Raw genomic sequence first — 23,758 nt, 5'->3', positions numbered from 1 at the left:
AAATTGCAATTTATGACCACTCGTGCATTAAATTTCAATTTGTTAACGCATGAAATTTTCTCAAACAACAAACTGATCACAATTGATCATTTTTTTTTTGTTTTTTTTGTAAAATAACCATTGCTGGTCTTCTTTATTCATCAAACAAAATATGTTCACAGAGCTAACATTTGCCTCCATTTCTGGAGGGAAATACATGGTTTTCTGGATTTCACATTTTCTTCTATCTGTAAACGATATCTTAATAGGTAAACAATATATTAAACAGCCTTTGAATCGTTATTTTCCTATTAGATTCTTTTCCAGCGAAACATTTATAAATAGTATATAAAGCATAATTCAAAATTATATCTACATCATTTTTTTCTTTTGATCTAAATGAAATTCCTGATAGTATATGACATGGCTGGAAATGAAAATTTGGCAAAATATATTTCTGTACATTTTCTTCAACTTTTTTCCAAAATATCATTATGTTACAAGAGAAAAACATATGACTGCAATCACCTTTTTGATCACAGTAAAAACATTGATCATTTTCTTTTAATTTCCATTTAAAAAGGTTAGCTGGTGTTGCCAAAATATCATACATGAATTTGAAATTAAAATTGACCAATATATTGTCCTTAACCAACTTTAACTTAAATAACCAGACATCTATCCAAATTGGTAAACAGTCAAATACTAACGTATTACTCCAAAATTCCTCTGCTCTACAGTGCGTATCAAAAAAAAGTTTACACTTAGAAAAAAATCCTGTAAAATTATATATTTGTAATATCCTGACGATTTTTCCACATTTTAGCATTGGTACAGATCCATTTAAGCAAATGACGATATAACTGTCGAAAAATATTTCCGCTTGAGTGAGCATCACTTACTTTTGAAAAGTTGGTGAAAAATGATTTGCGCAGAACTTTTAAATAGTTATGCGAATAAGAGTAAACCTTAATCATGAAGAACACGTGAAAATTAGCAAGTAAAATTGATATGAAGATATCTTTTACATTTTTAAACTTGTTTCCTTGCCCGAAACACTTCGAAGAGTGCATTGCGCCCCATCCCACTCCCCCACACAACGAGTCCATCGTGACGATATTTGCTTTACACTGAGCTGTGATTTACATGAAAAGGCCTAGGCTTGATTTTCATTTTGTTAATCATTGCCAAGCTTGGGAAAGTGTGGAGAAACAAGTATTAAATGAAAATGAAATGTAAACCAACTTTAAATGATAAAAACTTAGTGAAAAATGCTGGAGATGTCTGATATAAACTTTTGTTCAGATTTAGTTATGTCCTCAGATCCAGCTGGCATAAGAAAGGTAAAGGTTGTGCTTACTAAGTGTTGAAATTTCAAATTTGGGCGACAAAATTGTTACAAAATGCTTGAATGTATCCGTTTTATTTCAATTGGCTAAAAGTGCTAGGGAAATTTATAAGAAATGCTTCGCAGGGTAGGTTTGATTTCACCCTTTCCCCTGGATACAACGTGAAAACAAGCATTTCTGCGCAAACAGATTTTTGCGAGCTTTACCAAAATGGACAGTGCTCACTCAAGTGTAACATTCTGTCGAAACTTTTACTTTCATTGGATAGATGAGACCCAAACCCATATTTATGTGTGAAAAAATTACCCACATGTTGTATATTTTTTAATTCCCAGGGCTTTTTCAAAGTGTAAACTTTTTTTTGATACGCACTGTAGATTCTTCGGTTTTTACTTTGATCAATTCATAATATATTTTCCTAACTGTCAATTTACTTAATGAAATAATACTATCAACCAATCTAATATCTTTATATACATTAACATTTGATCTAAATTCTGAATACTTCTTTTGCAATAAACTTGTGCTAGAAAAAGAAGACATGTTGCAACATAAATGAATAGCGTGTCTTATACGAGTATATTGACTGTACCACCTTCCATCCTTAACTACTATTTTTGCACTAATCTTATCTATAGGTAGAAAACCCTTATCATCCATTAAATCCCCCACGAACAAAATATCAGAGTTTATCCAATTCATATAAAATAACATTTTCCCTTTGTACAAGATGTCTTTATTTAGCCAAATCATTTCTTTGTGATAATTATGCTGTATCTGCTTGTCAAGCAGATACAGCATAATTATTAAAAATGTATAACCATTCAAGAAACATTCAATGAATGTTTCTTGAATGGTTATACATTTTTAATAAGAAAAACGTTGATATCAAATTATAATAGAAATAAGGCATCCTGTTTTCCAAAAAACATTTGTTCTTAATGTTGTATTTACAATTCATAATAAATTTTATACCACCCAGTTGCTGAAACCAGTAATCAAACATACATTTACATCCGGGGTTTAACTCATCACTCAAATATTTACAAAGCCAAAATAAATTCAACGACGCAACTTTTGTTTCAACATCTAACATATTGAGGCCACCTTCCTCTGTTGTGCTAACTACATTACTCCGTTTCACCTTTGCGGGTCGTCCTTTCCATAGGAAATCAAAAAATAATTTATCGAGCTCCTTTACTATTTCTTTAGGACAAGAAAGAACTTGTGATCATTAATTCATCACAAAACCCTCAAGTTTGCAAGTGCCAAACAAAACAAAAACATGAAAGAAATTGGAAGGCTAATTCCAGCCCAGCCTAATTTTCAGGTGCCAGGTAAAAATGGCAGAGGTAAAAATGGCAGAGGTAATAATGGCAGAGGTAAAAATGGCAGATTTAAAAACGACTGAGGTAAAGATGCTACATCAACAAGGAAAAGACATAGCCTTTTCAGTTAATATCAGTCATAATCATTGGCCTTGAATGGAATCCTATCGACGGAATGAGCATTATGAACTGAAAATATATTATTCAGATTTTTCATTAATTTTAGGTCAGCTCTATACTTTAACGATGATATGATTAAACTCAAACATTTTCATGCCAAAATGATTTCAATTAGTGAGTGATGAAAGGACTAACCTTGGCCATTTCGTAGAGTAGAACAGCACTTAATCACATACATACCAAAACGATTTTTAATGTAAACACCAAATGTGCGCTACCATTTCCACACTGAAATAGACAAGTTCGGGATTTCTTCGAACCACTCGCATTACTTTGATAACAGAAACATAACAAAACTTTCTGTAATAAAAGTAATTTTTCATATTTCAACATCATAATGGATCCGAATAGACTTTGATATGATCTGTAAGTGATATAATAGCAGTGTTTAATTTTTCAGAGCAATACCTCATTGCAGCTAGTCCAGTAGATGGCAGGTTCCTAAACTATTTTCTATGGTAACAGTTACCTCATGAATTTGGTAATGTATACGAATCAAGGATTCTATTTCAAATTTATAGGCTTTTCTTAGGTACCATTCTATCGACCTGTTTTGAAGGGGAAATTCACCTTGACAAATGGTTTACTGTAAAAATAGAAGAAAAAATATTGGTGAAGGTTTACGGAAAACCCATCAAAGATTAAAAAAGTTATTAAGTTTGAGTTATTGATCTGTCACGTTATATACGAGCAGCTGCCTCGTATTACTTTTCAAATTTTTAATCAGTATAATAAGGTATAATAGTATAATCGGTTCGCCATTCAAAATAGTAGATGAGGGTCACCAGTCATAATAGAAGAAGGGGTTTACCAGTCATAATAGTACAAGAGGGTCGCTCGTCATGATGGTAGATGAGGGTCGCTAGTCATAATAGTAGAAGGGCTCCGTACGTCTGTTACGTCAGTCGTAAGAGTAGATGAGGATCGCTATAGTCATAAAAGTAGATGAGGGTCGCTATTCATAATAGTAGATGAGAGTATTGCTAGTCCTAATATATTAGTAAATAAGGGTCGCTAATCATAATAATAGAAAGGGTTCGCCAGTCATAATAGTAGATGGGGGTCGCTGGTCATAATAGCAGAAGGGGTTCGCCAGTCATAATAGTAGATGAGGGTCACTAGTCATAATAGAAGGGCTTCGCCAGTCATAAAAGTAGATGAGGGTCGCTAGTCATAATAGAAGGGGTTTGCCAGTCATAATATAGGAGATGAGGATCGCTAGTCATAATAGTAGAGGTTCGCCAGTCATAATAGTAGATGGGGGTCGCTAGTCATTCTAATAGGAAGGGTTCGCCAGTCATAATAGGGGATGAGGGTCGCTGGACATAATAGCAGAAGGGGTTCGCCAGTCATAATATTAGAAGATGCTCGCCAGTCATAATGGTGGAAGGGGTTCGCCAGTAATAATAGTAGATGAATGTCGCCAGTCATACTATTAGAAGAGGTAAACCAGTCATATTAGTAGATGAGGGTCACAAGTCATAATAGTAGATGAGGGTCGCTAGTCATAATAGAAGGGGTTCGCCAGTCATAATAGTATATTTCTTAGCCAGAAATTCATTTTTTCATGATTAGAAAGTGAATAGAATGACCAACTTCTAAACCTAGAAAAAGCTCGCGCTTCGGATTTGCAACAACCGTTTATTGGATATATATCTTGTTCTTCATTAAAAACATCCATACACTGTCAATTATTTTCAGATCGAAATACAAAAAAAAAGTTCGCATTTCGTGCTCGCAGCAATTTTTCTTTGATACCCATCTTGATCATAGGTATCTGTTTGATGAGATACGCCTCTTTATCCTCCTCATGAGTCACTAACAATCTGGGGGCGTTTCATGAAAGGACTTGTCGGACGTTTTATCCGACAAGTCCCATTTTATCCGACAGTTACCATAGGAACAGTGCCTCTCAGCCATGGGTGTCGATCACGGGGGGGATGGGGGGGATATATCCCCCCCAATATTTCAAGTGGGGGGGATGGCCTGTATTATCATCCCCCCAATAATTTAGGGTAGAAAAATTATAATAATGATGATGAAAAATGAAATGTTTGATCATGATGATTATAGTATGCCATCAATCAATTTGTTTCCCTCGCAATTTGTGTATATTGTTATTAAATAAAAACATTCTTTTTCAGGGCTATTAAACAGATGGGTGGAGGTTCAAGATGAAAAAGAATGAAATGTTTATGTATCTGATATTTTTAACACATGACATAAAAGGACCCCAACGAAAATCAATTTTATTTGATAGGGTGTTCCGTACCACCAGTGGTGAATAAATTAATTTGAATAAATCATTAACTCAAAAGGTGGAAAAATAACGGGAGTAAAAGGGTGGCAAGATAAATAAAGGAATGACGGTAAGCCCGATCGCGCACGAGAAGCCACACAGGTTGTAATTTGTGCTAGTCTTAATTGGTCCGAATCTGCATTTTATCATCATGCATTAAGAAGAATAAAGATATTGCCAGTCAGGTTAGATTTAAGAGAGAAGTTGTATACACAGAGGCGTCGATCCTGGGTGGGGGGGGGGGCGGGCAGGGGGCTATCGCCCCACCAATGAAAATACTGGGGGCAAACATATCGTTTTGCCCCCCCCCCCAATAATTCCGCATGTGCAAAAAGTAAAAAATAAAATAAGATTGTAATGCTACACTGAAATCAGCAAGCGAGATTGAGATGCCAACTCGATTTTGATTTAAGATCGTGCTCAAAATGTCTGCTTTTCAGAATGGAATATAAAAATTTTCAGCTCGCGCTTCGCGCTCGCATCATGTACCAAAAACCCATGCTTTTCATGATTATATAGGTGAATATAATGTCCCGTTTTCAATTCTAAACCTCAAAAGAACTTTGATTTTGAAATAATCTTTTGTTGGATATATATCTTCCATTAAAGTGTCCTTTTTTCCAGATCAAAATATCAAAATTTTCAGCTCGCATCTATTGTTCTTCTAGATACCCATCTTAATCATTGGTACAAAAAATGCTTAGAATATCAAGCTTTCAGGTCAGAATATAAAGAAATTTCAGCTCGCTCTCTAGTGAGATACATGTATCGACCCTCCTCATGAGTTACTACAAACAAACCTAAACAGGTACATTTTTCCTGTTTTCATGACATACTTAAAAAATTTAGCTCGCGCTTCGCGCTCGCATTGTTGGTGAAGGTGAGATATGTGTCTCTTTCTCATGAGTTATATATATATATATATATATATATATTTTGATCGAGCGCCTTTGGAACGTTGATTCACAACCCCCCCTCCCCCATCTGAAAAATGGATAGTAACACAAATTGAATTTTAAAAAAAATATACAAGTATAGTACACTACAACAATGAAGGAATTTCCAAGAACACCATGCATATCAACCACTCTCAAATGTCCTAACTTGTGATTTTAGTGGGGGTAATGTTGAAATATCCCCATCCACAAGAACATTTGTGTCAATCATCCCCCCCAACCAAGAATACCGATCGACACCCATGCTCTCAGCCAATCAGAATCAAGGAAAGATGTCAGATCTGACAACTTGTCGGATGAAAATATTGATGAAACGCTCCCCTGAAACAAGTAGGGGAAGGCGGGGTAAGTTGAGCATAGGGGCAAGTTGAGCCACCAGCCCCAGGCCAATAATGAATGAGTCAGACATTGTGGTAGTGTCATGTATTGATGACCCATAGCATAACCCCTAACCCCACCACATTGTTTCCAACTTTGAAACAAAAAGTAGTTTTTTAGAGGGAAAAATATGAATTTCAGCCAAAAAAGTAAAAAAGAGTGTGAAATAGATGAGTGCTTTATAAACACACACGTCTTTAAATATAATAAAGACATGATAACAACATTATTAGTCCAGGTATGGATCTTCATTCTTGTCATAGTCTTTTATATGATGGATGCATAATAAATGTGTGGATACAAAATTATTGCACTAAGTTCGGACTGGGGTAAGTTGAGCCAAACAGCATGGGGCAAGTTGAGCCATGGTAATTCCTATGGTAATGCATCTTAAAAAAACAAACAAACCATAAAAATCGATTGAAATGCAGGCTGAAAGGAGCAAATTTACATGACTGCACTTTTCCTTTTACAGCATGTTAGTATTTATAGAGAATTAGCAAGTGAAAAGACTTTAAACAAAAAATTGACATGCTGGTTCTCCCTCCATACATTTTGTACATAGTTTTTGTGGCTCAACTTACCCCAGAAGGTGGCTCAAACTTACCCCATATATGGGGCAAGTTGAGCCATTTGACATCGTTTTTTTTCAAAGGTCACGATGACTTACAGTGTGGGGAAAGAAAGTTATATATAGGTGGAAAATATTTCAGAAGAATGAAATTTCAAGGCAATTTACTCATTTCGACAAGATTATTAATCATATCAATTCTAACATGCAAAAAGCAAAAACTGTCACAACTTACCCCGCCTTCCCCTACTCTTTTCCTGTTTTCTATGATTTGAACATGTTCTGTTGTTATCTTCGGTGCGGACTCTTGCACACTGATCTCTCCATCAGTGCTCTTGCATCGCGCGCCCAGCTGATAATGTAAACAAACGTAGACTCTTCACTAGTCGGTTTCTAGCTATTTTTGCGGAGAATGCCTTCGCCAGGGTGTAAAACGGAAACTCGCGTCCGGGGGGGGGGGGGGGCACTTACATGAGGAGTGGATACCATGCGCGACCAAAAAAACACGTAAAAAGGATGTCTTTTTCACGATAGGGCACGTTACGTACGTAACGTGATAAGGGTGTCAAAAACACAAAAATAATGAAAAAATGGTATCTATTTCGCTAGGACAATTACGTGTTTAGGGTCGAATTTGCGGGGATGATAAAACAAAACTAAAATGTTTTATAAAGGATGTCCTTTTTGCCCAAACACTACGTGTTTAGAGTCCTATTTGCGAGAGGTGTAGAAGGTGGGGTCGTACTAAATCAAATTAGGTAAAGCCGATGACCGAAGGACCCGTAACAATAAAACATTCCTGTACTTCTTTAGGGGTTCATTTCAGGGAATATTTGCCAAGAGTATCGTTTTGTTTCCAACGTACTTGTTAAGGGTAGGGTTTCACACGACAATACTTGTTAAGGGGTGCATTTTCAGAATATGGAAATTACGTGTTTAGGGTGCTTTTCGAGACCCCATGGTCGCGCATATATGGTATCCACTCGTGAATGGAACTGGCCCCCCCCGGGGAACAAGTGCTTTAATCATACATATGAAACATGTGGTACCACGCAGGGTCCATGCAGGGTATTATATAACTCTCTAAACGGTGGTGAGGCCGGGGTAACCATGGGAACAGATTCTTCCCTTTTTCCTTTTTTTTGCTCCGACAATAGGGGGGAGGGAGGGGGCGGGCCCCTCGGCCCCCTCCCCCTGGATCCGCCTATATGCGTATGGATAGCAGTGGACGTCGTTCTGTCGTTTAAATGGTTTATTTTCAAGTGGTCTAATGCCAACTCGTCTGCTATCATTTGGTCTACCATCAGTTCGTCCACTATCCACATGGAACTGCCATTTGGTCTAATAACCAAGTTGGTCCAATTGCCATTTATTCCACATGCCATTTGGTCTAATTGAATTATAAGTGTTAATTGGGCGAAATTAAGGAAAATCAAATTGATATTAGACCAACTAGTTATGAGACGAAATGGTCATTGACGAACTGGTGATAAGACGAAGTGATGACTGGACCAAATGGTTATTGGACCATGGTTGTTAGGCAAAAAGTTAATAGACAGAATTGCATTAGACTAAATGAATGTAGACCCTGTTGTGAGTGGACGAATTAGCAGCAGGGGCCGCCCGGGCAAGCAAAACAAATTCAGGACGAAATTGGCGATGTCGTGAATTTCTTCGCCAATTTCGTCGTGAATATTCCACTGATCTGTCCTTTATGCGTAGACCAAAAGCTTCGGTCTCTGTTATGTTGGTTGTTCAGCTGAACTCCGTTGGCTTCACTCACCAAATACAGAGACCGAAGTTCTAGCGCGATCTGTAGCTGTACAGGGGACTCAATGGCCATATGTTTATACTTAAAGGGGAAGTTCACCCTGAAGAAAACTTTGTTGCAAAAATAGCAGAAAAAATAGTAAAAAATATTGGTGAAGGTTTGAGGAAAATCTGTTAAAGAGTAAGAAAGTTATTAGAGTTCAAAGTTTTGGATTTGTGACGTCATAAACGAGCAGTTGCCCCATGTGTTATGTAATATAAAATGCATGAATTTCAAATTTTGCATGGTTCCTGATGACTTAATTTTGTTTTCTATTCATGGTCGGGTGTGAAATGATTTGTCTATTGATATACAAAAGGTACAGTGAAAACCATTTTCAATTTTCTGAGAAAATTATATTTCATTGATTTTTTACCATTCGCTATGTGGGAATGCTGCTCGCATATGACGTCACAAATCGAATAATTGAAATTCTAATAACTTTTTAATTATTTGATGAATTTCGCTCAAACCTTCGGCAATATTTTTTATTTTTTCTGCTATTTTTACAATAAGCTTTTTGTCAGGATGAACTTCCCCTTTAAGATCGGATAAAACTGGGAAGTGAATTTGCGCGACAGCCGAGGTAAGTCACTGATTTTGTTCCTTTTAACTTGATTTTTATCAGTTTTTGGCAATTAATGCCAAGAGGGAATATTAATTTGCATTTTGTTCGCATTAACTTTCAAAATTTTTATTCATTAAAGACAAAAATTGAAGAGCCCCGACGGGGGGATTTTGCATTGCAAGTTCCCTAATGGTGGCTGCACGATAGCGAGCCGTCTGTGTACGAGGAGAAAAAAAAATGTTAAAAAACTCCTCGAAACAGACGGCTGCCAGCTGTCTACTTTTATGCGATGCAATGCGATGTCCCTTCAGGGCCACCATACTATGCATTCAGTATGCGCTCGTAAATTACATTTACAATAGAACACTTTTTTTCGCGAACTTACCCGGCGAGTTTACACTATAAGCCCATGTCGCTTATAAATATAAGATCGTTACATACGTACCCTACGCTACGGTATATTTCTCCTCTTTTGTGGTCTCACCCATACCCATAGCTTTGGAGGTTTGTGATTTTACTAATTTTCCTAGTTCTCCAGCAACTGTGAGTATTATTTTGTTTTGGTCCTTGTGTTTATTGCTCCGCAGGGTCTAACCCAAGGCAGGCATATCATCCTTGTTCATTGAATTTGAATGAGTGGCAGGCACTCACTTAACCCAGGCAGGAACGGAACTCCCGTAGCGGGCACCCAGGGGCCTGAAAGTTGCATGACGAGATCACTCATTCAATGAACAATGTTATAATATAACCTTGTTCTCAGTTATATCTCCATGTGTGACAAAATAAGGGTGGCAATGTTTGGCTTATTTTTCTCTTTTTCTTTGGGGCAAATGCTTGATGTTTTTACTTTGACAGTTTCCATTAGACTTGTTAATTCATACCGCTTGGCTCTTATTTAAATTTGATTCTTTATATCATTTTTTCTTAATTAAAAATAGAGATAAAAAAATGCAGATTTTCTTGCCATATTACTTTCCACCAATAGAGGGCGTACACAAAAATATGCCCAAAATTCAAGTTTTTAAGCGCTCTGGTGAATACAAAAATTATTCCCACATTACTAATGATAAATAAATTAAAACTGTATGGAAATTAGTAATTTTGGTCACAAAATTGATATTTTAATGATTTTTTAAAGTGTGTGCTCTATACAGCATTGGCATACCATAGTCCTTCCTGTAGATTCTCCACAGGCCAGATTGTAGCAGTGAACAAGTGGACGAGATGAGCGATACGTAGGAACGTCCTAGGACCATTCTTCCGAGATAGGAAGATTGGCGACAAATCGGCGCTTTCCGTTTCACGAAGGCAATGTTGTCTTCCAAGTCCGCGACATCGTTTAATATCGACAGTATCGAAAAAATATTTAGTCTTCATCGTCACCTGAACCTTTTATTTTGGAATGACGACTTCATAAAATTATTTATTTCAATAAAAGGAGATCAAATAATGTTTTATTTATTACTGATTGTTGAATTGATGTATGGAGCTTTCTTTATGAGGTATAGTCACGTATTGTATTACCGGACACTATCATATTTCCGGACGCGCATATTACTGCGTACGAAATCAATTACGTACCGTAAGACTTCCGCAGTTCGATTTCACAGATCAATTCAAAGAACAAGTTTGCAAAAACAAGGCGAAAAAATCCAACGTGTACCTTATTTTTCTCTAAAATGACAGAAAATGCTCAAAATATCATATAACATAGTTTTGCATTAACAATGATATTGATCCCAATTGATCTATTTTCTGATGGCAATACGGACCTAATTTCGGGCCTGATTCGCCGAATTTCAATCTCGTCCGCTCCATCGATCAGATCGTCGACGGCTAGTTCTCAAGGTATGTACCCCGGCTGTCCGTGCGCGAGGTAGGTAGATAGGGCTTATGTCGAAAGGGTGGGTGCTGTCGCGTTAGGATGCGTCAACGCGAACGCGAAGATTCGTCCAAAGCCCCCCCCCGGTTTGGCCGAAAGGGTGCGTTGGGAGCGCCACGTCGCGTCGCTTTCACTGGAACGCGTCCTTTCGTCCAAAGCCCCCCCGGTTTGGACGAAAGGGTGTGTTTAATAATAATGAATAAATAAATACAAATATTTATAAGAAAGCTGAATATAAGGTATTTTGTCAAACATTGCCAATTTGCACGTAAAATAGTGGATTTTCAATCATTTAAAGCATTGACAATTTGAGGAAAAGAAAGAAAAGTTCAACTAAGAATAATAATGATAATAATAATGATAATAATAATGATAATAAAATCAGATACCCACCCTTGCAATAAGCCACTTGGCGCCAATTTTTCACTCCAAATTCATTTCCATAAATTCACTCTTTGGGGTGAAATTATTATTATTATCATTATTATAAGTATTATTATTATTATTTTTATTATTTTTATTATACAAACAACACGTATATATTATTATTATTATTATACACACAACACGCACACATACACAACAGATACATCTCACAAAATATACTGAGGCAGGGTCTCAAGTGTAAAATATAGTAAGGTAGGGTCTGAAGAGTTAAACGTTGTGAGTGCTGACCCGACATCAATTTTGGCCTTGCCCTTCCAGGACACATCTGCCGTAAGTTTTATAATTTGGGGGACACCAAATATCTCCAGGTATACGAATGTTTTCCTTTGTAATAAATACACACCTGCAAAGTATAAAATTGAAGGTAAGTTACTTTTTTTTATTTGAAAGAACCTTGAAATCAGTCATAATTTTTACATGTATCAATATTACACCATAAAACATTTCCACCGAAAAATCCTCATGCAGCATGCCGTCATTGTTTTTTTTACCTTAAAAAGAATGTGTGTGCCATATGATGATTTATGTTCCTATGCAAATTTCACATATCACTCGTCTTTTTTGTTTGTTCAGCTTTCTTATAAATATTTGTATTTATTTATTCATTATTATTAAACACACCCTTTCGTCCAAACCGGGGGGGCTTTGGACGAAAGGGCGCGTTCCAGTGAACGCGACGCGACGTGGCGCTCCTAACGCACCCTTTCGGCCAAACCGGGGGGGGCTTTGGACGAATCTTCGCGTTCGCGTTGACGCACCCTAACGCGACAGCACCCACCCTTTCGAAATAAGTAGGTAGATAGAGAGCCGTCAACGATCGTCTGTGCATCGATAGAACTTGACTGAGGGTCACGATATGAACGAGCATGAATACTGGAAAGTGCCATATTGAACACGCAATCAAAAACAAATTTAAAAAATGAAATTAGTTAGCAAACACCAATTTATTACAAAGATCTGCTCAAAATCGATATAAGAAAGCAAGCAAAAACTTAGAATTTACTCATGAGATGATATATCATGAAAAAAATCACACCAACTCTTTCTTACATCATTATAATCAAGAATATTTTTATCCGTCCGTCGCACATCCAGAATTATGATGTAATTTGTCACGCACGAAAATAATTGTTTTTCGCGGAGGGGTATGCGGCAAGTGCGGTGCAAAGAAAACGGTTGGAAAATATGAAATAATTTCATCATATTCATAATTTTCAGAATATTTGGAATTGCAAGGTATAATTTTTCTTCATTGTATTTCCTCTAGTTGTCATTTTTAAAGCACTGAAATAAAGGTGTCCGGCAATAGGATACACTGCCATACCGTAAGGGCACTAGTATTCAACTCGTTTGGAGAGTTTCCTCAAATATATAGAAACATAGAATTTACCTGAATTTCAGACCCGTCTTATTTCTAAGAGCAAATGCTGGTTATTCTTTTTCCGTTATTTTTTTCTTCAACCAGTCGACTGTGTGCGCGGGCGATCGAATTATACGGCGACGGTTTTTGGCACTAGTATTCAACCCATTGGCACTAGTATTCAACCCAGCGAAGAAAGATGGTCCTGTCTCTCAATCTGCCCTTGTCCCATCCGACTATGGACTAGACCATTTGAGATGAGACCAAACAGGGAATTAATCACTCATTCAATGAACAAGGTTATGATATAATTAATCAAAGCCAGAGACTTACATAGATCTAGATCTAATTTAGCAATATAAACCCTTTTGAGATTTGCTATCTATCCTCACTAGGTTGAATACTAGTGCAATTCAGTGCAAAAGGCCATCGGCGCATAATTCGATCCTACGCGCATACAGTCGACAGATGATGAAGAAAATTCCGACAACAGATTACCCTGGAAATAACAAAGGTATGAAATTAAGATAGTTTCTATATTTCTAAATATTTTTGGAAATATGTAAAAATCTTTGAATTATGCCGGGTTGAATACTAGTGCCCTTACGGTAAAAAGAGAAAAAAAATTGAAGCCTTCACAAACATAACTGAATAAAATCGAAATCGTCATTATTTCCCTTATTTATAACACGGTGTCCTTTTAGAGACACCTTTCATTGATATTTCAACGAAAGAGACCCTTGTCCGATATAAAAATTGATTTAACTAAGTAATTTCGACATTTTATTTGTTCAATATTCTGTATTTTTATAGAATACTTATATAGTCACTTGTTTACTGCTACCACCCTGCCTGTGGGGAATCTAGAGGTAGGACTATGGTATGCCAATGTTGTACAGAGCACACACTTTAAAAATCATTAAAATGTCACTTTTGTGATCAAAATTACTAATTTCCATACAGTTGCAATTTATTTTTCATAAGTAACTTGGGAATAATTTTTTCATTCACCAGAGCGCTCAAAAACTTGAATTTTGGGCATATATTTGTGTATGCCCTCTATTGGTGGAAAGTAATATGGCAAGAAAATTTTCATTTTTTTTATCTCTATTGTTTATTGAGAAAAAAATGATTTAAAGAATGAGCCAAGTTGTATGAATAATAGGTATAATGGAAACTGTCAGTGTAAAAAAATCAAGCCTTTGCCCCAAAGAAAAAGAGAAAATAAGCCAAACATTGCCACCCTTATTTTGCCACACATGGAGATATAACTGAAAACAAGGTTATATTATAACCCACTCATCCAATGAACAAGGTTATGATATAACCTTGTTCTCAGTTATATCTCCATGTGTGGCAAAATAAGGGTGGCAATTTTAGGCTCATTTTCTCTTTTTCTTTGGGGCAAATGCTTGATTTTTTTTACACTGACAGTTTTCATTACACCTACAATTCATACAACTTGGCTCTTATTTGAATTTGATTCTTTAAATCATTTTTTTTCTTAATTAAAAATAGAGATCAAAAAATGAAAATTTTCTTGCCATATTACTTTCCACCAATAGAGGGCGTATACAAAAATATGCCCAAAATTCAAGTTTTTGAGCGCTCCAGTGAATACAAAAATTATTCCCAAGTTACTAATGAAAAATAAATTGCAACTGTATGGAAATTAGAAATTTTGGTCACAAAAGTGATATTTTCATTGATTTTTTAAAGTGTGTGCTATATACAGCATTGGCATACCATAGTCCTACCTGTAGATTCTCCACAGGCAGGATGGTAGCAGTGAACAAGTGTTATAACCTTGTTCATTGAATGAGTGTATATAGTGATGATTTTGCAAATTATGTGTTTATTTGTAGAGGTAAAAATAGGGTTTGAATGGAGTAAACAAAATCAACAGTGTCTGATTGTATGAGACTAAAAAGGAAAATATGAGTGGCTGCATGTGAAAAATCAAATTTATTTATTTTATTTGTTAGATATAACGCAAAAAATACAAATGTGAGTATTTAGAGTATAAACATACCTCAGTTGCATGATAACTAACCGACGACAAGGAACATGAACATTGCTGCAAACATGTCCAAGTGAATAAAGTCGTGCTTTGCAGTAATAATTAAAACATAGAAAAAGTTGTGCAATCCGCAATGGAAAAAATACTATTGACAGAAATAATGCTAAAAATTACAACGATCATAAACGTTGGTCATATTTAAAAGTGATCACTTAATTTATGGAAGCTTATAATTATAATAATAGGCCTATAAGATTTAAGAATATACAAAATATGTTCAACATTTCAATTCTTTTAACATGACATAATAGGAGCCGAAAGGGGCATACCTACAATATGAAATGCGCCTATTCGCCTGGACTTTCCATAATATTTTATTTGATGAACTTATCTTCATTTGTAATTATTGTGATGGATTCGTAAGCTATAGGTCTAATCTGTATCTTAAATTCAATTAGCTATTTTGTTACTGCAGATTTTTTTTGTTTCACTGTATCCCGAATCCAAGAATTCATTTTCATTGATTAAAATTAATCTCATTAAAAATGATAATCATAATGAAAATGAAATAAAAATAAATAAATGATTTAGCATGTTTAACATCTTAGTTTTGTATTGTTCCTTGTTTTAGCTGAACGTTATACCTTTTTTTCCTTTCATAATTTCTTTTAAAGAAATTGTTTTCATGTTGTTTAATTGTCTACAATGAGAAAGCATGAGCGGTCAGAGAGAAAGTGCAGTGCTGCCCATTTCGATAGTTCAAGTATATTTTCTTTTTTAATGGAATAGGGGTAGGACGGAGGGAGAATAAAAGAAAACACAAAAAAATTTGGCCTACATTACCCCCGGAGAAGTTAAAATGACATCCGTTTTTGGTCATCTTGTCGACTTGAAATTGATGACAATTAGCCCCAATATGAAAAATAACTTGGGGCCATCCCAGCCCATCCCAGATAAAATGCATCATCAACCCCCTAAAAAATATGTTTAAAGGTGATATGTCATTGTGGCTTGCCGTAAACGCATTTTCTCTCAATGCCGACGGTGGCGGGCGATGTGCAAAGAAGATCATGCCTACGTAGGACATGTCTGGAGGTGTCTTTCCAAGGACCATTCTTCGTATCGCCCAAATCGGCTTTGTGAAACAGTTGAGCGATATCTCGTTCTTACGTAGAATAGTTCTACGAAAGACCATTTCATGCAACAGGCCCCAGGAGCTTACCGTGTAATTGACCATACTCATACTCACGGGACAAGGGCACTCATTCAATGAACAAGGTTATGATATAACCTTGTTCTCAGTTATATCTCCATGTGTGGCAAAATAAGGGTGGCAATGTTTGGCTTATTTTCTCTTTTTCTCTTTTTCTTAGGGGCAAATGCTTGATTTTTTTTACACTGACAGTTTTCATTACACCTATTATTCATACAATTTGGCTCTTATTTAAATTTGATTCTTTAAATAATTTTTTTCTTAATTAAAAATAGAGATAAAAAAATGAAAATTTTCTTGCCATATTACTTTCCACCAATAGAGGGCATACACAAAAATATGCCCAAAATTCAAGTTTTTGAGCGCTCTGGTGAATGAAAAAATTATTTAATTAAGTTACTAATTATTTATTAAGTTACTAATGAAAAATACATTGCAACTGTATGGAAATTAGTAATTTTGGTCACAAAAGTGATATTTTGATGATTTTTTAAAGTGTGTGCTCTGTACAACATTGGCATACCATAGTCCTACCTGTAGATTCCCCACAGGCAGGGTGGTAGCAGTGAACAAGTGGACAAGGGTAGATTATGGTCAAAATATCTAGCGAGATAAATTATGAAAACAGAAATTATGCACTTACCACGATTATATGGATGATGGTCTAACGAGTGGCAGTTTTTCTGACATCTGGGCATAGACTGGAACCTCAAAAAACGAAAAGTTTTCTCCTTCTACCACCGTCTCGATCGGCCATTTTTGTTATGCATTGTAACAAAATGGCCGATCGAAACGTTACGCGACGCAAGCGTCCGTATCGTGGGTGAAGAACAATAGAAAACAAGATGGCGGCGTAAACATCTGGCAAGTCTCTTCCTTCTTTTCATGATATTTTTGTCATTTTTTTAATGAATTCTTGTCTAAAAATAAAATCCATTGCATAGAAATGTTGGATATGAAGTTATATCCCATGTACATGATTTAGGGCTAGATCTTTTAGAGAGAAAACTAAATCTCGGGGGCGAAAGTTTCAGGTTTTGGCTGCCTACACGCACATGTATAGAATAGAAGCCCTGGCTTCGTATGAGAGTAACCTTACGTTAGTAAATGATTTTTGTCTCGCCTGCGAAGCAAAGTGAGACTATAGGCGCCGCTTTTCCGACGACGGCGGCGGCGGCGTCAACATCAAATCTTAACCTGAGGTTAAGTTTTTGAAATGACATCATAACTTAGAAAGTATATGGACCTAGTTCATGAAACTTGGCCATAAAGTTAATCAAGTATTACTGAACATCCTATTAGAGTTTCATGTCACATGACTAAGGTCAAAGGTCATTTAGGGTCAATGAACTTAGACCATGTTGGAGGAATCAACATCGAAATCTTAACCTGTGGTTAAGTTTTTGAAATGTCATCATAACTTAGAAAATATATGGACCTAGTTCATGAAACTTGGACATAAGGTTAATCAAGTATCACTGAACATCCTGCATGAGTTTCACATCACATGACCAAGGTCAAAGGTCATTTAGGGTCAATGAACTTTGGCCGAATTGGGGATATCTGTTGAATTCCCATCATAACTTTGAAAGTTTATTGGTCTAGTTCATTAAACTTGGACATTAGAGTAATCAAGTATCACTGAACATCCTGTGCACGTTTCAGGTCACATAACCAAGGTCAAAGGTCAATGAACTTTGGCCGAATTGGGTGTATCTGTTGAATTACCATCATAACTTTGAAAGTTTATGGATCTGATTCATGAAACTTGTACATAAGTATCACTGAACATCCTGTTCGAGTTTCAGGTCACATGATCAAGGTCAAAGGTCATGAAAGGTCAATGAACTTTGGCCATGTTGGGGTTTTTTGTTGAATAACCATCATATCTCTGTAAGTTTATTGGTCTAGTTCATAAAAAGTGGACATAAGAGTAACCATGTATCACTGAACATCTTGTGCGAGTTAGAGTAGTATTCAAAGTCAGCACTGCTGCTACATTGAACAGCGTGATGCAGGTGAGACGGCCAGAGGCATTCCACTTGTTACTCTCTAGAAGCCTCCTGGCTAGGTAGGTATGCCAATGGCAATGCTGTACACAACACACGATTTAAAAAATCATTAAAATATCACTTTTGTGACCCAAAATACTAATTTCCATACAGTTTCAATTTACTTTTCATTAGGGTTAGAATAGATCTAGGCCTTAGGGGCCTAGTAACTTTGGGTAATTTTTGTATTCGGACACCAGGGCGCTCGAAAACTTGAATTTTTGGCATATTTTTGTGTACGCCCTCTATTGATGGAAAGTAAATATGGCACAACAATTGTAGTTTTTCAATCTCTATTTTTAATTAAGAAAAAATAATTTCAAAGAATCAAAGTTACTTAAGAGACAAATTTTATGATATATAGCTGTAATGGAACCTGAGAGTGTCAAAAAATCAGGCATTTGTCCCCAAAAAAGAGAGAAAATGACCCAAACATTGCCAACCTTATTTCACCACACAGCCACAGGCAGGAGTAACACTAACATATGAGCTGCTAGGTATTATTTGCTTAGATACTGTTAAACAGTATCTAATTAAATAGTACCTAGCAGCTCATCAACCTTGTGACAAACACACTGAGAGAATACTGAGGAGATCATTCAGGTGTGGAAATGACCCACAACGAATGACAACAACAACATAACAGAGAACAAGGTTATATCATATTGGTATAGTGAACTGAAATCTATGAATGTAGATGAATCATGGAACTTCTTCTCAACCATCTATAAAGCAACAATAGACCAGCACATCCCTAAAACCACAGGGGTTAGGCTAAAGAAGAAACTCTGGATGACAAAGGAAGCTGTCAGACAACAGAAGAAGAAACATAGATCTTGGAAAAGATTTTGTGACAGTGGAGATGATGTCGACTATCAGCGATCAAGAAAAGAGGCCATCAAACTTCATAAAATGACGAGAAATCTTTGCAGGAAATTTAAAAAGGACATTGCCAACAATATCAAGTCCAACCCCAAAGCCTTCTGGAGATATGCAAATAGCTCAAGAAGATGCAGAGCTAATTTTGGGGTCATGAAAATTAAACATGGAACAGGAATCACTGCTGAGAATGACAAGGACAAAGCAGAACTCTTTAACCTCTTCTTCAACAGTGTATTTACAGGTGAAAATGTGCAGCAGATTCCAACTTTGGAAGATAGACATAGGGGTAATCTCCTAACTGATCTGACATTACCACAAGTAATGTAAAGAAGAAAATGAAATTGCTGAAGAGTTCAAAATCAGCTGGACCTGATGGATTTCACCCGAGAGTTCTAAAAGAAACTGCTAGAACGATTTGCACACCTCTTGCACTTATATTCAGAAAGTCCTTGAAAGAAGGGTATCTTCCACAGTCATGGAAAGATGCAAATATCACACCAATACATAAGAAAGGAAAGAAGGATGCTGTTGTAACCTACAGACCATTAAGCCTGACTTCAGTTATAAAATCGGAAAGATCATGGTATCTCTTGTGCATGATGCCATTCTCAATCACCTTATTCAGAATGACTTATGTGATGCACAACACGGATTTCTATCAGGAAGGTCTTGTGTCACACAACTGCTTGAAGTCATGGAATTGAGGACTGCCTCTCTTGATGAAGGATGTGAAATTGATACCATCTACCTTGATTTCTGTAAGGCTTTCGATTCTGTCCCCCATGAGCGACTGATGAAGAAACTCAGATCCTATGGTATAACAGGTTGTCTGGGAAAATGGCTTTACAGTTTCTTAACCCACCGAAGGCAGAGAGTCGTCATGAATGGAAAAACTTCACAGAGGTTACCTGTTAGAAGTGGAGTGCCTCAAGATAGTGTCCTCGGGCCGACAGTTTTTGTAGTATTCATCAACGATCTCCCTGAGTTAGTAAGCAGTATCGTAAAGATATATATACGCTGATGACACCAAACTCTTCAGAGAGATCAGAATGGAGGATGACTGTGACAGGCTACAAGCTGACTTAGACAACTTAAAGGTGAAGTCCACCTCGGAAAAATAATGATTTGAAAAAATAGAGAAAAATCCAACTAGCAAAACGCTAAAAATTTCATCAAAAAATGTGAAATAAGAAAGTTATGATATTTTAAAGTTTCGCTTATTTTTTACAAAACAGTTATATGCACATTTCAGTGACATGCAAACGACACAGTCGATGATGTCCATCACTCACTATTTCTTTTGTTTTTTATTGTTTGAATTATACAATATTTCATTTTTTACAGATTTGACAGTAAGGACCAACTTGACTGAAACAAATAAAACAATGCTAATTCCACATGCTCAGGGAGGAATTAATCTTTGTTTCACTTGACAATGAGGAGAAAATTAGAATATTTTATATATCACATAATCAATGAAATACAAAAGAAATAGTGAGTGGATGACGTCATCGGTCTCCTCATATGCATACTGACCAGGATGTGCATATAACTGTTATGTGAAATTAAGCGAACCTTTAAAATGTCATAACTTATTTTACATCCAATTTTGATGAAATTTTCAGTGTTATGCTTCTTGGAGCGTTGTGGCCCAGTGGATTAGTCTTCGGACTTTGAAACAGAGGGTCGTGGGTTCGAATCCCAGCCATGGCGTAATTTCCTTCAGCAAGAAACTGATCCACGATGTGCTGCACTCGACCCAGGTGAGGTAAATGGGTACCGGTAGGAAGTAATTCCTTAAGAAGCTGTGTGCGCTATGAACGCCTAGCTTAGCCGGGTAATATAGGAGCGCCTTGAGCACCTAACAAGGTGGAAATGTGCGCAATATAAATATCCTATATTATTATTATTCTTGGATTTTTCTATTTTTATTCAAATCAATTAAAGGTTGGGGTGGACTTTCCTTTAACTGAGTGGTCCAAGAAGTGGGAGCTCCACTTTAATACAAGTGCAGATCCCTCCATCTAGGTCATCAGAATACCCATCATCAGTATCATCTAGATGGAGATGTGCTGGAGGAAGTTTCAGAGGAAAGAGACTTGGGAGTCATTATGGACTCAACTGAAATTCCATTCCCAAGTAGCCAATGCAGTCTTGGAAGCTTATTGTGTGCTTGCTATGATTCGACGCACTTTCTTGCATAGAGACAAAGAAAATATCAAAAGGTTGTACAAGTCACTTGTGAGACCAATTCTTGAATATACGAATGGAATATGGTACCCAAGATGCTTCTGACTTGAAGGCTATTGAGAAAGTCAAGCGACGAGCGACCAAGCTAGTACCTGCCCTGAAAGAAATGGACTATAGTAGAAGACTGCGTGACACGAAATTACCCTCCAAGTACAGACTACGAAGAGGTGACATGATACAAGTCTATAAGATAATCCATGGCATTGATGATGTGAATAGAGACAGTCTATTCTTCACATCAGCTACCACTCAAGCAACGTGTGGCCACCCTTACAAGCTATTTTTGAAAAGGAGTAGACTGGCAGTGAGACAAAACACCTTCAGTGAATAGAGTGGTCAATGACTGGAACTCTTTGCCTGTTGAGGTAGTCACAGCATCAACAATCAATGGCTTCAAGACAAAGTTAGATAAGTTCTGGTCTGCGTGGCATTATGTTCACGCATGGGAATAGGGCATTTTTCATTTCAGCACATTGGCACAGCACATTGCACAAATAGCACAGACTCAGTTTCAAACTTATCCAAGCTAGGAAGACAACAAGATAGACCTGGAAACATGACTGCAGGAACAAATGTATTTTTCCAGTAGATGCGGTAGAAAAAAAGAGGTATAACCTTGTTCATAGAATGAGTGCCTCCGGGCCACAAAGCGGGTCGGTGCTCCCTGGGTTACGTCACTCTAACGTTAGGCGACACCCTATACTTACCACTTGTTCACTGCTAGTTAGTGCTACCACCCTGCCTGTCGTGAATCTACAGGTAGGACTATGTTATGCCAATGCTGTACATAGCACACACTTTAAAAAAAAATCATTAAAATATCACATTTGTGACCAAAATTACTAATTTCCGTAAAGTTGCAATTTATTTTTCATTATTAACTTGGGAATAATTTTTGTATTCACCAGAGAGCTCAAAAACTTGAATTTTGGGCATATTTTTGTGTATGCCCGCTATTGGTGGAAAGTAATATGCAAGAAAATTCTCATTTTTCAATCTTTATTTTCTCTATCTTCTCTATTTTCAATTCCATGGTGGTGCCCCACCCACAAGTTTTTTTAAATGAAAACTTCCAGGGGCTCCCAATCCCATGTTTTTACCTAATTTGTATATACCTGTATTTTTATGATTGATTGATTGAAATAAATTTGAATTGAAATTGAAAAATTAACAAAAAAATAATTTAAGAATCAAATTTACATAAGAGCCAAGTTATATGATAAATAGCTGTAATGAAAACTGAAAGTGTAAGAAAATCAAGCATTTGTCCCGTAGAAAAAGAGAAAATAAGCCAAACATTGCCACCCTTATTTTGCCACACATGGAGATGTAACTGAGAACAAATAATTTACTACGTAGGCTTACTCCCCCATTGAAGCCTGGGGCGGCATACCATTTGTCCCTATGTAGGGATGAGATTCCCACGGTGAAAGTAAAAACCTAAATCGGACCGTTTCCTTTTACATTTGGAGCCCAAACTAACGTAAGTGGGCCCAAACATTATTTACCCCCCGTTTTTAATAAAGGTCCTTATTTTTTATTAAATAAATAGTACTTAATTTGAAAAAAACATAAGAGCATGAGCGTTCACTTACCGTGTTTGTTTACGTCGCCATGGAGTCCTTTGTTATCGATACCAAGATACCACACACGTGTAGAGCTGCAGTCTAAGATTTTAAAAGATACTTGCATCGGCCAATAAATATTAAGAATCATAAAATACTTGTTTCAGTTGATAAATATCATTTAGCAATTTTAATGATATTTATCGACCGAAACAAGTTTTTTACGATTGGTGATATTTATCAGCCGATTCAAGAAAAAGGTCTGATCTAGGTTTACTTTCACCATGGGAATCTCATCCCTACATAGGGACAAATGGCATGCACTCTCCCGCTTCAATGGGGAGTAAGCTTACGTAGTAAATAATTTTACTCCCCAGAAGCCTCCAGGCTAGTCCCAACTCTTGCGACTACCTCAGGCAAAGTTCGTGCAGGCTCCACTCCACTTCACTACCGCTACACTACACTCCACCTACCCGAACTTCTGGACGGTGAGCTCGATTGGATATTTCGAGTCACAAAGGTGGGATGGAAATCATGTTTATTGTAAAAATTAAAGAAAAAAGTATAATGAGAAAGATAAATATTTCACTCCGTGTCCATCCTCCGGTTATCCTCAAAATTGGTGATTTTGGGCCAGTATCAGTTTCCTCACACGTATTACTCACACCCG

General features: G+C 36.7%; 1 protein-coding gene across 1 annotated transcript in view; it reads left to right on the top strand.

The window, feature by feature from the left end:
* Window positions 1-9,782: 9,782 nt before the first annotated feature.
* Window positions 9,783-23,758, top strand: part of LOC121423368 (protein FAM234B-like) — an 80,512-nt gene continuing 66,536 nt past the window's right edge. The window contains exon 1 of the mRNA XM_041618730.1: window positions 9,783-9,961. The gene's annotated coding sequence lies outside the window, so the exon portion shown is untranslated. The remainder of the gene's footprint in view (window positions 9,962-23,758) is intronic.

This window comes from Lytechinus variegatus, chromosome 10 (genome assembly GCF_018143015.1).
Source record: "Lytechinus variegatus isolate NC3 chromosome 10, Lvar_3.0, whole genome shotgun sequence".
NCBI lineage: Eukaryota > Metazoa > Echinodermata > Echinoidea > Temnopleuroida > Toxopneustidae > Lytechinus > Lytechinus variegatus.
Note: the sequence above shows the minus strand (reverse complement) of the source record. Positions and strands in the feature narration are given on the sequence as shown.